The 13,956-nt window shown below is 44.1% G+C and overlaps 1 long non-coding RNA gene across 1 annotated transcript in view; it reads right to left on the reverse strand.

Annotated features, from left to right (window-relative positions):
* The window catches only part of LOC116456870 (uncharacterized), a 16,849-nt gene continuing 2,893 nt past the window's right edge, over positions 1-13,956 (reverse strand). Inside the window, exons 2-6 of the long non-coding RNA XR_009210581.1 lie at positions 9,765-9,877; positions 6,028-6,093; positions 5,213-5,375; positions 983-1,054; positions 1-889 (exon numbers count right to left, since the gene is read on the reverse strand). This is a non-coding gene — a long non-coding RNA (uncharacterized LOC116456870). The remainder of the gene's footprint in view (positions 890-982; positions 1,055-5,212; positions 5,376-6,027; positions 6,094-9,764; positions 9,878-13,956) is intronic.

Consider the following 13,956-nt stretch of genomic DNA (forward strand, 5'->3'; position numbering starts at 1 on the left):
TAACATTTAATATAGTTTTAATGAGAAATACATGTGTTCATATTCTGAGTCTGAAAGTCAGCACCACATCTTTAGCACGTATTAACCAGAACATCTTATTTCCTGGCTGTATCAGAAAAGACAACTTGCTCTCTCTTCGCTCGGAGCTGCAGTTTTCCTTTTAAGTCTCCATTTGTCTCCTTGTGGAATATGGGCCTGAAAGGACAACAGGGTCACATTTTCCTAAGACAGTATATGTTTTGCAGAGTGTATCTCTGATGCTGGCACCACCCAGCAGCTGGAGACCTAGGTGCTGAGAGTCTGAAGTTCTAATGTTGCATTTAAACCCCAAAGTTCAGTGGATCTTCATCTTAGCTGCAGAGAAGTCATTATCTTCATTTTTTTTTTTTCTGGATGCGATAGTTGCCCCCTGCCAGACATGAGAACAAACAGAATGTGTTCTGTCTTTTCCAAGATTGCTTCATCAGCATGTATTTTCCACTTAAAGCTTTTCAGTATTTGACTTACACATTTATGAACACCCCCAAATGGACTGTTAGGGTCTGGTTTAATCCCCAAGAAAAGTGGCATTAAAATAGATCTTTTCCCAGCAATAATAATCTAATTTATGATAAAGTATTCTATTCTCAGTACCTTTGAGACACATGAGAGCTTTTATGTAATAAAAAAGCCATTTATTTCTGAATATTTTAATACATGTTTCCATATTTTTCTCATTTTTAATGCAAGGGCCATTGACAGTATTGTAAGAGAATGTCTTTTAAAAGCAACTTTACGGCAAATGTTCCAGTGAAATGGATGGCAGCGTGCATCGTTGCAGAGCTGTACTGCTGAAAGGTGCAGGGCAGAGATGTTCTAATTCACATTTATGTGCATAAAAGGGTAACCTCTACAGAGAGAGACAATGTTACTGGGTAAATTGATAAGATATAGTAGACTTGGCTTCAATTTGGGGCTCCATCTTTTGATTTGCTGTACTTACTTAGTTATTGCTGTGTCTCCTATGCCATGTCTGAAATATAGAAGGAACACATGCTGGAGACGGCTATGACAACTATTGGGGAAAAGAAAGTAAGTCAGAGCCTTAGGTGTTAACTGGAAAGACAGGCTGTTTTAAAAGGACAGAGAATCAAGGAGCAAGTAGGGCGTCTTTGGACAGAAATTAGACTATCTATATACATATATACGTACGTGTGTGTGTGTGTGTGTGTGTGTGTGTGTACTCACTGCAGCCTCGACCTCCCAGGCTCTAGCAATCCTCCTGCCTCCTCCTTCCAAGTAGCTGGGACTACAAGTGCGCTCCACCTGTCGGGGCTAATTTTTTAAAATTTTTTTGTAGAGACAGGGTCTCACTATGTTGCCCAGGCTGATCAGGAACCCCTGGGCTCAAGCAATCCTCCCACGCTGGCCCCTCAAAGTGCTGGGACTACAGGCGTGAGCCCCTGGGCCCAGCCTATTCTGATTTTTTAAGATTTCATTTCCAGAGCTGTTCATTTGGATGGATGCCCACCATCTAAAAAGCTATGAGGACAATGGTTGTTGACTGGGAAGGCAGAAGCAGGGTCTGGAAGTGGGAACAGTGTCTGAATCAAAACACACACATCCCTGGTTCTGTGATTTTAAAGCCATCTTGAGAAATCTCGGAAATGCAATTCTGATACTCTCCCTGATCAAGAGCCACTGCAGTAGTATGAGTATGAGATTTAACCTCAATCATATGTGCTTACAAGAGATATGAAAATGCGTATTTGACATGAACAGAACCACACTTCTGAGATAAGAAGCCACTTTTCGCGGGTGTCTTACTGATGCTTTTTGATAAAATGCTCTGTGCCTTTTTTTTTTTTTTTTTTTTGAGATGGGATCGCACTCTATTGCCCAGGCTGGAGAGAAGCGGCACAATCATGGCTCACTGCAGCCTCAACTTCCCTGGACTCAGGTGATCCTCCCACCTCAGCCTCCCAAGTAGCTGGGACTACAGGCACACACCACCACACCCAAATAATATTGTGTTTTTTGTAGAGACAGAGTCTCGCCGTGTTGCTTGGGCCAGTCTCAAACTCCTGGGCTCAAGTGATCTGCCTGCTTTGGTCTCCCAAAGTCCTAGGATTATAGGCATGAGCTACTGCACCCAGCCACTCTGTGGTTTTAATGGACATTGATAACACCCCTCTGTAAGACAAAATCATGATCCAAAGTCAGACACTGGATACCCCGTAAAAGGGCTGGGTGAAGAGTATGTAGAGCAGGGATCTCGTTTTAGTTCTGGACAGATGAGCTATTCTGGCCTTGTGGATGTTGCCTAAGCCACTCTAAATATAGTGTCTAGGTCTCTCAGCTCCCCTCAAGCAGCTAGAAAAGGGTGAACAAAAATATCAAGAGAAGAGGGAAAGGATAAGTTAGTATCAGGATGATGTGGGGAGAACAGAAGCTGGAAGGAAGGAGTAACACTGGCATTGCCTCCTGCTCAGGGCCAGGCACTGTGTTAAGTACTCACACCGTTAGAATGGAGACTTCTAACAGGGAATAAAATGGAGATAAAGGAAAGGAAGACTTGGAGAAAAGCCAGAATTAAAAGGGAATCCATTTTACACTTTCTAACCTCAAGATTTCAAAAACTAAAAACTGAACAGGTGTTTTATGACTAGTGAAAGCTAGTACTCACTGCGCCCTTAACTGTACTGTTTTACATTCATCAGCTCACTGGATCCTATGAAAAGCCCTATTAGGCAGGCGTTATTATTACACTGTGGTGCTGACATAGAAACCAAGCCTTGGAGAGTTTAGATAACCTGCTAAATGTTCACTCCTGTTGGGTGATGGTGCTGGGACTTGAAGCTGAGGATTTCAGGTCTGTTGTGTGGACTCTGCTCTGCTAGTAGCTGAGGGCTACTGGTGTGGACTCTGCTACTAGGCAGCTCAAAATGCTTCAAGGGTTCTGATCTTAGAACGTCTCTTGGGGGTTTGGGGAGAAGACAAGAGGTTGGGGTGGCTCCCAACCAAAAGCCTTGGAGACACTTTCAGGATAGCCTGGGAGCTGGGACCACAAAGAAGGTAGATGAAAACAGGTAGCTGGGGGTGGAGGATCCACAGCTGGGTGATGGGGTAAGAAATCCTGCTACAATATAGCTACTGGGACCATGGCCTTGGGAGGTTGACTTCCTGGGTTTGAATCTCACCTTAACCACTTCCTAATTGTGAATTCATGGACACAGTCCCTACAGCTATGAAATGGGCAGATACTAGTAGCTGCCTCAAAGGGCTGTGAGAATTAAATGAGATATATAGAAAGTGCTTAGTAAGTATACATAGTGAGCCCAGCAATAAATATTTGCTGTTATTTCAGTAAAGGAGTTTTCGGATGAAGCTCTGAAGTCTTTCTGTCACCCTCATTGCTGCCTGCTTCCTGCAAGTATGGTGAATTGGCACGTTTGGAGTGTGTGATATGTGGACCCACTCGTGAGCAAGCCAGTTTTGTCCTGTGGGAGAAGGAATACATGTCAAAGGAATAACGCTGGCCAGGCGTGGTGGCTCACGCCTGTAATCCCAGCACTTTGGGAGGCCAAGGCGGACGGATCACGAGGTCGGGAGATCGAGACCATCCTGGCTAATACAGTGAAACCCCATCTCTACTAAAAAAAAAAATACAAAAAAATTAGCCGGGCGTGGCAACAGGTGCCTGAAATCCCAGCTACTCAGGAGGCTGAGGCAGGAGAATGGCATGAACCTGGGATGCAGAGCTTGCAGTGAGCCAAGACTGCACCACTGCACTCCAGCCTGGGCGACAGAGCAAGACTCTGTCTCAAAAAAAAAAAAAAAAATGCTATGACTTGTGACTTCTTCCTTGGGACATGAGGGGGTGTTGAGATAATTGACAGCTACTAAGCATCTCCTGAATGCTTGCCAACACAAAATGTTGGGGTCAGCTTGACCTCCCTTTGCCCATGGTGAAGAAAGAGCACCCTTCTCGAGAGGAGGACTCTCCCCCAGGACACCACCCTGTGGGCATGGCATGAACGGTCCGGCATGGCAGGATGGACCAGCAGTGTACCTAAGAATGCCTGTCCCGGGTGGGCTGGAACAGTACAAAGGGTAGAGGCAGGATTGGAGAGCCTCTGCTCATCATGGCCAAAGAGTGGGCTGTCCGCTCCAGGTCGCAGAGGAAGAACACAGGGAGCTTCTTTGGGCTTCCTAAAAAGAAACGGCTTCTATTTGCAATTCATTCATCCTTACTGCTCAGTCTTTGGAAAGGACGTTTAGAAGCCAGATATACTTGAGGGTGATTTTCGCAGACTTGGTGCATCTCCTAGGAGGTGATCCTAGTTGGAGGTCAGGCCAAAACGACTACCGGGAAGTGAATTTTATCATGACCAGTGGGAGCCAAGGGAGCACTTCGGAATGAGAGCACTCCGTTGTTTTGTGGCATGAGGGAACAGTCAAGTAGGGTTGATTTGGGGCTGGAACTAAAGAGAAAGGAGGTTTGGGACCAGACCTTGTAAGATGGTCTCCCTTTTTTCCTGTTTCTCAATCACAGATTACGTGTTACAAACAGCCTGGACTCTGAGACTTGGAGCAGAGGAAAGCAGGTCCCTGGATATTCCTGGCAAGAATTATAATAACTCACAGAGGAAGAGATTCTGTATCACAACAGGGAGTCTCAAATTAGTCAAAGACTTGGAATAGTTTTCTGTTAAATGAAATGTAATCAATTATGGTGACTTCTTTTGGGAATTTTATTGACTTATTCCTTCCTCCTTGTTTGCTTTGGATTGCCACTTGGGTCAAGTGAAGTTGTTGATCTTACCCCATCAGCATGGAATAAGTGAGCACATCTGTGGCCATGACACAGAACACAAATGGCCTAATATAAAATGTGGTGCTAAGTAAACCAAATAGCCAAAGAGGTACAAACTGACAATCATCTTGAGCCAATAGGAAGTGATTTTTTAAGTGATGGTTTGAAAAAGAATATGGCAGCACTAAATGTTGAAGCAACCACAACTCTCCTTTATGGCTGGTGGGAATGTAAATAAATAAGAGCACTTTAGAAAACTGTTTGGCCATTTCTCCTAAGGTTGAACATGTGAATACCTTATGTTCCAGCAATTCCAGTCCTATGGTGTGTATCTGACAGAAATATATACACGTGCACAAGAGAGATGTACAAGAATGTTCATAGCTACACTATTCAAAAAAGCCAATATATAGACACCTGTTTTGCACAGCTTCAAAATCAACTTGTCCTGATTTTTGCAGGCGTTTGTTTCTTGGAAGTGTAGTCAGTGATGCCTTGCCTGGGGCATGCACCATATTGATTTCCTGCAGTGCAGCTTCTTTGACTTGGGATTTTCCAGGACAACTCATGTATGTGCAATCTAGAACAAGAGAATTTTGCTGGTGGCATCGTCCTTGACCAATGGTGGGCAGGAGCAGATGGACAATGGACAAATGTTTCCACTGTCCATGTTTCCATGGTAACATGGCTGGTGTAAATGATCCTACGGCTGGTTTCAAGCTACCATTTAACACGTGGCCCACAAGATCTCTGAATATTTTATCATTGGCTCTTGTGAGCCAGTATGATCTGGCTCAGCACACCACCTGCTCTAACCAATAGCTGCCACGTGAGAAAGTGGTTCCAGTGTGTCCTGATCTTGGATTTTTTTCAAGGGGAGCCAGAAATCTGGATTTGCATGTGAAAACTCCTGATTTTTAAATTATATCAACTAGTTCAAATTTTTCAAAAACACTTGACAAACCAAGAAAAAAAAAAACCCAACTACAGCTGCAAGCTAGATTTAGCCTATAAAATGCCAGTTTTTGTTTTGTTTGGTTTGGTTTTTGACCTTTGGTGTACAGACTAAACCTTTTGAAGAGGGTCTGTCAGCCTCAGTGACGAAGCACAGTCTTTTGCGTAGACAGAGTCAGGACTTAATCTGCGTGGCTGTATGGTGTGATGAACTCAGTCTTAATCGGGGATTGAGTAACTTGGGTTCTAGTCTCAGTTTTCTATGAAAATTTACTTACCTGGGCCTCAGTTTCCCCATATGCATTAAGATACCTTCTGAAGAAGTTCTTCTCATATCAGAACACCTAGGATTGTATATTGAGCATAAAAGTGTGTTAGGTGCTTCTTTGGGACTAGACAAACCCCTCAGCAGGGCAGGGAGAATTGAGGGATGCTGGTTGTTGGACAGAGATTTCCAGGCTCGTAGGCTGCAGCTGTCTCTCCTTCCACTCCCTTCACTCATAAAAGAGAAGCTGTGGCTTTCCCCAAGCCATCGTTCTAACGATATCCAGTTGCCTGCTGGGGAAGCCCAGGCCTGATGCTTTGTGGTCCTCAGGCTTCTTGAGAAAAAAGTCCACTTTCTTAAAATAAAGCATGATGTGGCAGGGAGACTTCAGCCCTGGTGTTTGTTACCCTGGGCTTATGATGTGGCTCTGCCACTTCTTAACTAGGAACTTCATCTTCACTTTTGTCATAGGACTTCCTGCCTCATGGGAATTGTGACAAGAAGCATCCACTGTTTCAAGTGTCTAACGTGGCCTCTGGCATATAGTGGGAAATGAACACTAATTACTCCCATCCTTGTGATTTATTAAGGCATTCACCTGTTGAGAAGTGCTGGGTAGCCAGCAGCCCAAATATTCATTAAAATTTGATCTTACGTCTCCTTGTGTTTAATTTGGTTCAGTTTACTCTGTTATTTTAGAGATTCTGCCAGCATTAATATTTCTGCAAGATCCAGACAGGTCTGGACACAGAGATTCTGATCTAATCCAAATTTGTGGGCTCAGGAATGCTTCTAGAGAGAGATGCTACTATATATTCTGCTGAAGAAGATTCACATACCAGGAAGAAGAAGATTTAAACTTTGACTATTTGAAGAGGCAACAAAGTAGTCTAATCTGTGCTATGAATTTGTTTAAAGATAACATGTGCAAGTTCCCTAAAGACAGCATAAGTAACTATATATCAGAGTCTGAGACAAAGGGAAACATCAGTAATACTGATCTTGTCTTTATTTAAAATTTTGATATTCTGTTCATTCATCATGGATTTTTACATTAATTTTGATTTATAAAATGTTGCATTCAACTCGTGTTTTTTTCTTTTTTCTTTTTTTTTGAGACAGAGTCTCACTCTATCCCCTAGGCTGGAGTGCAGTGGTGCAATCTTGGCTCACTGCAACCTCCGCTTCCTGGGTTCAAGTGATTCTCATGCTTCAGCCTTCTGAGTAGCTGAGATTACAGACATGCACACACCATGCAGAGCTGATTTTTGTATTTTTTGTAGAGACGGGGTTTCCCATGTTGGCCGGGCTGGACTTGAACTCCTGACCTCAGGTGATCCGCCCGCCTAGGCCTCCCAAAGTGCTGGGATTACAGGCGTGAGCCACCACACCCGGCCCCTAGTTCTCATTTTAATCTTAATGTGCTAAGCAGCTTGATATATGACTAGGTTTCTCTGGGATTCTGTTTCTTTGATTTTAAAATAAAGTATAAGTACATTTATACTTTTTTGCAAAAGCATTTCTGAATACCTAAATGCTTTCTAAAATTGTTACATTAAAATTTCATTTTTATTACTGAGTTTGGGTTTTTTTTTTTTTTTTTTTTGCATTGCCTGTAAGTACAAAGACAATTAGTAAGAGTTTTTGGTTGCAAACAACAGAATTCACTGTAGCTATTTCAATTGTAGTCACTGAACTGTATTGGTTTTTACACAGAGTGCCTAGGAGAGTTGGACAATCAGGCTTGGAGGCTACTGAGCTGGGTAGAATACCTTAATTATTGCTCCAGGAGAGTCTCTGCTGTTACAGCACAGCAGGGGAGCTACCACTGGAACCCTGCAAACTTTGCCTCTGCAAACTAAGTGTCTCCTGTCACCCTCATCAGAATTCCTCCACCCGCACCCTTTCTTCCACCAGGCTCTCCTACAATCAAAGTCTGGCACGGTCTGTCTGAGGGGCCAGGGCCATGCTTGTGTCCAGCTATAGACAACTTAGGAAAGTGAGTTTCTGGCTTCTTCCTGGAGAAGTGGGATTCATAAATCCAGAAATCAGTACCCAGGGAAGGGTACTGAGAAAGTGCTAGGCAGCCGGATGACTAGGGCTCATATGAGTGCATTTTTTTCTGGATAACTTTGCAGGGTCCCACGTATAATTGTGCGAGTGGTACAATATATACAGGTCCGACTGTAGTGGGGTGGCTTCTGCCAGCTCAGGCCGCATCATGGGCGTGTGTGCAAATATGAGGACAAGGGACTAAATGCACATGTGGAGAATCACTCTCCTCTTCCCTGAAATCACATTCATACTTCAAGTCACCCCTTTCCCCTGCCCCTCCTGGGAGAAAGGTTGGAAGCAAAAGTGTTTGTGAAGATTCAGTCTGAGATACTTACTTCTGGTGTCCCCATCACTCACTTGAACCCGTAGATTTCCCCCATTTCCTTACCGTAATCTGCTAATAACGTGACTGTCCTGCCCCACGGGATGCTCTCTGGACTCATTAAGTCTGAAAATGCTTGGGAAATGCATCTGCCAAGTCCTACAGCCAACTGTCATTATTATCATCTGCTTACAGACACTCTCCCAGGCAGCAAAATATGTTCAAGCTCTAAAATCCTGGCCCTAGCCCATCCCTTTATTTTCATCTTACTTAGCCTGGGTAGATTCTCTGAAGGACACACAGACTCAAAATCAACGTCCCATCTCTCTCTTGTTTACAGCTTATCAGGTGCCCAGGGCACCAACACAAGGAGGTGTGTTGTGAAATGAAACAGTGAGATCCCTGGGAGCATTGCCTCTCCTGAACAGATTTAACTTTAGCTCTCTGAAGCTTTCTCCTCCTTTGGCTTCTGAGAGTGGTGTGCTGGTCTGAGAAGCAAGAACTTTTCATTGGCATAGCTACTAATATTGACTAATATGGACTTCTTGTGCATTGCTGCAGTTTGAAATTTACAAGGATGGCTGCCTCATCGCATGTGTGTGTGTGTCTGTGTGTGTTTGTGTGTAATTGCTTTGCTCCTTCTTTTGCATGTGAGTAGATCGATCTCAAGGATCAGGACTCATCTTTGTCTCCCCACAACAATGCCTCAAAAAGGGGAAGGGGGTCATGAATGTTTCAGAAATAACTTATAATTTTTATGCATGAATCTTCTTTGCTCCTTCCTTCCTTTCTTCCTTCTTTCCTTCCTTCCTTTCTTCCTTCTTTCCTTCCTTCCTTTCTCTTCCCTCTCTCCAATCTATTTCCTCTTTGTCTCCCTTTGCCTCATCCATGACCCATTCTTTCTCTCCCAGCTCCAGGATTGTGTGACTTTTGTCTTTGACCTTTTATCCTCACTGCTTCTTTGGCTATGACTTGAATCTGGGTCACTAGAATAAGCGTGTCCTTCCTTTCTCTGTAGACTATACGGGTTGACTGCTTTGTAGATTTTGGCATTTTGTAGGGCATCATATGAATGCAATTTTTCTGGATAAATTAGCAGGGGTCCAAATATAGTTGTGCAAATTGTACACTGCACACAGACCTCTGCCGAGTGAGCCAATGGGGCAAAAATCTAACCCATGCTACTGTCTCCAAGCTGTGTATCCTGGGCAAGTGCTACATCCACTGAAGGAAAAGTCATGCTTTTGTAATTTGGTGACTAATCATGGCTCAGTCCTAGCAACCAATTATGCACACACAAATAGGCACTGCGTAATTGTTTACCACACCACATTCCCTCCAGTCATCTGAATTTACATACTCTCAAAACTCACATGGCTTCCAGCGGTGCACATCCCCACATTCCCTTCCAAGGCAAGTTGGTGGTTGAAAATCACACTGCCATGATTTCACTCCATCACATTTCGTCCTATGTGAGTTGGTTTTTCTACAGAAACAATGTGACAAGCAGTGATTATATCCTAAGGGTGACATCACAATCGCCTATTTAAGCTATTATATTGTTGAAAATTTTTTATTGCAAAGGAAAGAAATAAGAAAACCCTATTTTTCTATATTACTATTTAAACAATCATAAAAACAATAATCCTAAGTAAGACATTATTTTGGAAAGATTATATAATTTGAAGGAGGCTGGCCTTCGAAAGAATAGCAGGTTTAATTAGGAGAGCAGAAGTAGGCAATCGAAACCTCTGTGGGAATGCTGATATACTCTACAGAAGTAAGATTCTGACAAACTTCAGCGGATGCCAACTAGGTTCTTTGTTTAATCTAATTTCATTGCAAACCCCAGGGTAGTTAAATCTCTAAAATTATTCTTAGGTTTATTAGGCTTAATACAGCTTATTTCTTGGCTCACAAAAGGGACCAAGAAAGGAGAGGGAATAACACTCTTTGAATGAGGTAAATAGGCAAGAGCTGGAAGAAACTAGGAAGATAATTGAAATGCATGTCTCACCGTGCGTGAGAAGGAAATTAGCTAGCATGGAAATAGCTGAAGTCGAAGCAGTGAGTGTACATGCTCGTCATGAAGTTAGTGGGGCATATTAGTCCTTCTCACACTGCTATCAAGAACTACCTGAGACTGGATAATTTATGAAGAAAAGAGGTTTAATTGACTCACAGTTCCACAGGCTGTACAAGAGACATGGCTGGGGAGGCCTCGGGAAACTTACAATTATGGTGGAAGGTGAAGGAGAAGCAAGCACCTTCTTCACACGGCAAAGAAGGAGAGAGAGAGCAAGTAAATGAGGAAGTGCTGCACACTTTCAAACAACAAGATCTCGTGAGAGCTCACTCACTATCATGAGAGCAGCAAGGGGGAAATCCACCTCCATGATCCAATAACCTCCCACCAGGTCCCTCCCCCAACACTGGGGACTACAATTCAACATGAGATTTGGGTGTGAACACAGAGCCAAACCATATCACAGAGGAGACCATGTAAGGCCCTGGAGAACATGTGGGGCTGGATAGGGCACAGGTGTAATGTGCTGGGACTGATGTTCCTGAAAGGACCATTCTGGCTGCTGTGTTTGTCAGGGATCAAGGTGGAATGTGAGCAATGAACTTGGTTGTAGCAGAATCCAGAATATGAAGTGGGTTATATTCTGTATAAATTCTAAAGGTAGAACCATCAACATTAGCTGATGGCTAGTGGTACCTTCGACCCAATAGATTGGTTAACTACAGAGGAGTAGAAGGGAAAGTAAGGAGGAAGCTCTCTGGCTGGGGTTCATGGAAAATGCTGAGGACTAGAGTTCTTCGCTCAGGGCTCTGTCTCCCTGTCTTGACGTAACTGCAGCAGTGTGGGCAGAAGAGAGTGTTTGGGCTCTGAACTAGACTTATCCACTCGTCTCTCTTGTCTTTCATTCACAAGTACTTAGTGAGGGCCTACTATGTACCAGGCGCAATGCTGAATTCTGGGAAGAGAGACAGCTAGTGAACAGGTTCCTCACCCACGGAGCTCACAATCTAACCAGTCATGCACCCAAAATGACATTTTGGTCAATGACAGATCACTTATACAGTGGTGGCCCCGTAAGATTATAATACTGTATTTGGACTGTACCTTCTCTATGTTTAGACATGTTCATATACGTGCAAATATTTATATTGTGTTACAGTTGCCTACAGTATTCAGTACGGTAACCTGCTGCACAGGTTTGCAGCCTGGGAGCAAGAGGCTACCCTATATAGCCTGGGTGTGTAGTAGGCTATACCATCTAGGGTTGTGTAAGTGCACTCCATGATGTTCACACAATGTCAAAGTAGACTAAGGACAAATTTCTCAGGGCATATATCCGTCATTAAGTGATGCACACCGTTTACTGGATTGCTTTATGGATGCGAGTAGGATTTCCCCATGTGCCTTGTACCTTTTTACTTTCATTCAGTTCTTCTCATGTTATTTCCTCCTGTTAAAATGTTTTCCTTTCCCTGAAGCCTGTTATCACCTATCAAAGTCCTCTCCAGTTCAGCTGCGGGGGCAGCTGTCTTCTTCGTGAAGCCTCCTTCATTTTCTTTTTTTTTTTCTTGAGACGGAGTCTTGCTCTGTCACCCAGGCTGAAGTGCAGTGGCGCGATCCCGGCTCACTGAAAGCTCCGCCTCCCGGGTTCACGCCATTCTCCTGCCTCGGCCTCCTGAGTAGCTGGGACTACAAGGCGCCCGCCACCACGCCCGGCTAATTTTTTTGTATTTTTAGTAGAGACGGGGTTTCACCGTGTTAGGATGGTCTCAATCTCCTGACCTCGTGATCCACCCGCCTCGGCCTCCCAAAGTGCTGGGATTACAGGCGTGAGCCACCGCGCCCAGCCGCCTCCTTCATTTTCTACCTTCCATTTTCTACCGTCCATTTTCAAAGCCCTTTATGGCTACCTTCCCTAGAATGCTCACTGCACTAGAAAGTGCCTTTTCTGTAACTGACTTGCCTCTCTTACAAGAATCTTGCAACTTAACTTCACCTGGGCCATAGCTCCTAGCACATAGCAGATAATCAGAAATGACAAAAGAAAGCATGAATATATTTTCCCAAGAGACAGAACGCAAAGTTAGAAGTGTAGAAGGCCAAGAACTTAGGCAATTTGATAGAGGTAGGAAAAAAGATAATTCAGAGAAAAAGAGAAGGTAGTCACAGAAAGGTCAGATACAGGAAGAAACCATATTAAGGAAGGGAGGGGCAACAAATAAGCAGAGAGGTCACTAAGGGGTCTCTCTTCAAGGATGGGGTCGCTGGATATCTCAGATAGGGTTTTTCTCTTAGGGTGGTAGAACAGAGGCCAATTTGTAAGAGGCTAACAAATGGATGTAGTGATTGTGGCCAGGTCCAAACTAGCTGTCATTTTCTCTATGTTATTACTTATCTGTAGGAGCTGTTAATTAGTCCTCCAAAGCATCTTTATTTCTCAGAGTAAAGTACAGAAAACAGAAACCATTCTAGGTATTTCAAACAGGAGGGGCTGCGGGGGCAGAAGTCACGAGGCTGCTGATCGAGTGTAGGTTTCAAGGCCAAACCATGGGTAGCATCCAGAGAACAGGCTGCTGCTGCTTTCACAATTACCAGGGCTGCTGCCTCAAGCACCTCACCCCTTGAAGCAGAAGCTGGAGGTCTGCTGTCGAAACACCCACATCTGTTGACGCTCACTCATCAGCCGCTACAGCCATGGAGAATGGCCTCTGCCTCCTGTCTGCCTCCCATATCTCTGGCAAGGGCAGCTCTCTGGCTAAACCAAGCTCTCTTGTAGAGCTTGAGTTCCAAGGCAGCCTCGGAAGGCTTTTAGCTTTGCAACCGTTCCAGATAGAAAGGGGATAAAATGGAGGTTGGGGGCGCTCCTCCAAATGGGTGCCATGGCCTCCCACGTGGCCGGCAGGGGTGAGGGCCTCTGCCTTGTTACTGTGCCTCTGGGTGGAGGCTGGGTTGGGCCGGGGCAGGTGCTGCAACACAAATGCACTGCTCCAGGAAGCCTTTCCTGTCTCTCTCCTCCAACTGCAGAATGTTGTTCTCCAGCTCCCTCCTTTGCAATTTCATAGCTCTTTTCTTAAATATACTGTGTATTACATTAGGCCTGAGTTTATTGTTAATTAGATATGTGTTGTTGCTCTTCTCCCCAGATGACTCATTTCTCAAAATACATAGACTCAGAATAGAGTTTAGTCACAGAAAGTGTTCTATTATCATTATTGTTATTGTCTCCATTTATCTCTTTCCTAAATCCTAGCCGTTCTCACAGAATGGCTCACAGTGCTTGATCTCTGCTTGCTACATTGAGTGGACCCTCAATGCTCCATCTTAATAGGTGGTAATTCCTCCTAAGGCCGCCCTCCCCCTACCACCCCAATTGTCTTTGTCCATTCAGGCTGCTGTCACAAAATACCATAGATTGGGTAGCTTATAAACAACAGAGATTTATTTTTCATAGTTCTGGAGGCTGGAAGTCCATGATTAGGGTGCCAGCATGGTCAGGAACTGGTGAGGACTCACTTCTGGATTGCAGACTGCCGTCTTCT

This window comes from Hylobates moloch, unplaced genomic scaffold, assembly GCF_009828535.3.
Source record: "Hylobates moloch isolate HMO894 unplaced genomic scaffold, HMol_V3 SCAFFOLD_17, whole genome shotgun sequence".
Lineage (NCBI taxonomy): Eukaryota > Metazoa > Chordata > Mammalia > Primates > Hylobatidae > Hylobates > Hylobates moloch.